Source organism: Geospiza fortis, unplaced genomic scaffold (genome assembly GCF_000277835.1).
Source record: "Geospiza fortis unplaced genomic scaffold, GeoFor_1.0 scaffold188, whole genome shotgun sequence".
In the NCBI taxonomy this organism is placed as follows: domain Eukaryota; kingdom Metazoa; phylum Chordata; class Aves; order Passeriformes; family Thraupidae; genus Geospiza; species Geospiza fortis.
In genome coordinates, this window is record NW_005054337.1 from 2,387,437 (window position 1) to 2,390,182 (window position 2,746).

Sequence of the window (2,746 nt, forward strand, 5' to 3'; positions counted from 1 at the left end):
CAGGAATGCTCCCCCAGCACCTGGTGCAGCATCCCCACCGCTGCCCCAGGAACACGTGGGACCGTGTTTGTGAGCACAGGGACAACGAGGCGCTGGCAGTGCCTTTGCTCTCACCTTCTACAGACACCCTCGTGCCACTGCCAGGACCTCCTGGATGCTAAATTAAGCTGCCAGCGAGCAGAAAACACATTCAGGAGCCAATTCCCCCTGGAAGTGCTGGGTGGAGGCAGCTACGGGTGCCTGGGAACACCTGCCAAGCCGCAGGGCTGGGGCTCGGCAGTGTGGGCACCCCCACGCACAGGCACCCCCAGAGCTGAGAGGTCCCCAGCCCCTTCCTCTTGAGTGTTAACTCCCAGTGTTTTATTCCAGCCCATTGCTGTGCCCAGACCCAGGATAAGCCACCACCTGCTCCTGCCTCAGTTTCCCCACAAGAGCTCTACAGAGCTGCTCCAGAAGGGACATGGGGACAGAATGGGGAGGCACCCACTGCACCCAGCATCGCCCCATTCCCTGTGGGCAGAGGGAATGATGCTGCCTGCACCCGGATGTTCACACTCAGTCTCTGCTCAGGGATCCGGGAGCCAGGGAGGTGACAGATGGGGACATGCTGGGCACGAGGCCTTTGTCTGGCCGGTCGTGGCGACGGCACAGACCCGCAGATGGCGGCTGCCGTGGGGCCGTGGCCGCAGCCCATGGCCAGGCAAGCGCTGGGCCCTGGGGATCCGGCCCTTTTGTTGGGGTCTCACCTCCGGCAGCGGCCCCTTCCCTGCTGCCCCCCACCAGCCTTTCCACTTTCAACTTGACCTGCTCCTTTCACATGGAAATAGAATGCAAATAGGGCTGGTGCTGCAGCAGTCCAGGCTGAGAGCCGCCAGCAGGCCCCCAAGTCTGGGGGTCATACCCTCTCAAATACGGTGGCCAGCAGTCCCTGGAGTGAGGGGGTCCCCTTGTCCCCCAGCAATGGAGCAGGAGCCACCCTCTGCCCTGGCAGACCATCTGCACTGCTCACACATGGAAGAAGATATTAGGGGTTGGGTCTCACTAGGGCTGAGCTCAAGGACAGACCCCTGCTTTTCTGGGCTGCCGATCTTTCCATGCCACCCTGTCACCCCCATGGCATGGGCCGTGTGCCCACCCTGGGATCCCCTCTGCACCCCCTGGCATGCGCTGGCCTGCAGTTGGGATGGGCTCCTCAGCCCCGGATGGGTGAGGAGGGGGCTTCCTGGAGGGATGGCCATCACAGCCCACCAAAGTCCCGCAGGCAGGGACCACTCGGCTACCAAATGTTGCCATCTGCTCCGGGGCCTTGGCTCGCATCTGCTGGGGGTGCGGAGGGGCGAGGGGCCCGGGGCCGGGAGTTCAGCTGCGGGGCGGGCAGGGGGCGGAGAAGGCACAGGCAGGGCGGGCAGCACGCGTCGGGTGCATTTGGGTGAGGAGCGTGAAGGGGCAGCACGGGGGTCCCACTGCCTCTGCCCTGTTGCCATTGGGCCTTGGGAAGGGTCTCACTGCCGGCTGAGCCGCCTCTTTGTGCCGACAAATTAAACACAGGACAATTGCCATCCCCTCCCTGTCCCCATGCCCATGGACACACCATGACCTCAGCTGCCCCGCGCCCACCGCAATCTCCCTGTGCCTGCTTTCTCCACCTTGCACTTGTTCCCCACCTTCCAAGCTTCCTGCAGTCCTGTACTGGTTTGACTGGGATAGAGGTCATTTTGCCCATGGAAGCCAGGGCGGGACTGTTTTGGAGCTGTGCTGAAAGCAGCGTTGATGACCCAGGAGTGTCTGATCTTGGCTGAGCCGTGCACACAGAGCCCCAAGGACTTCTCTGCTCCTCCCGCTGCCTCACCAGTGAGTAAGAGCGCTGGGGGGACATAGAAATTGGGAGGGGACGTGGATGGGACAGCTCTGCCACTCCCCCTTCCCCCCCCTGCCCCGGGATACCCCAGAATATAGGACATCCTTGCTTTTCCTATTAAACCGATCCATCAGTTCAGTCCCTTTTACCACTTTATCTTTCCCCATTTTGTACACCGGGGGTGTAGGTGAGTGAGCAGCTGAGGGGGTCTTAGGCGCCTGCTGGGATTAAATCACAGCAGCGCCTCAAACTGTGACCAACCCCCCCGCACTGTCACCCAGTGTCCCTGCAGCCCCGGGGACAAGACTTGTCCCCGTGCTGCCGCGGATGCTCCCACAGGCGCAGGGCAGGGTGGAGGAGCAAACTGCAGTCCCCCGGAGGGACAGGGACAGGTAGGGGCACTGCAGACAGGCAGGGCAGAGAAGCAGGCGGGGAAGCAGACGGGAGAAGGCAGCCCCGGGTTTTGCAGGGCTGCAGCCCGCTCTCCCAGCGACACCCGGTGGGTGCTGGGGGAAGAGCCGCCATGAGGCATCCTGGGGAGAGCGTGGCTGGCTGCTGGGGGTGACCAGGGGTCTGTGTCCTCACCCGTGTCACCTCCCGACCGGTGCAAATGGCTCATCCGCTGGCTCGCGGTTTGGTCCCCGAAGTGTCCCGAGGTGGGACAACGGCCACATTCGGAGGTTCCCCAGCGCCCCATGACAACCCCGTGACCCCGCAGAGATCCTGATGGGGACAGGAACCGTCATCGGGTGACACTTGCACCTGCAAGAAGAGTCTGTGATAGGTGGGACGCAGTTCAGGCGGGGACAAGGACAAAGTCCAGGACACCGCCAAGAATAATAACCCCCCCTGAGCTGGGGACTCTGCCAGCCGGGACCAAGACGAAGA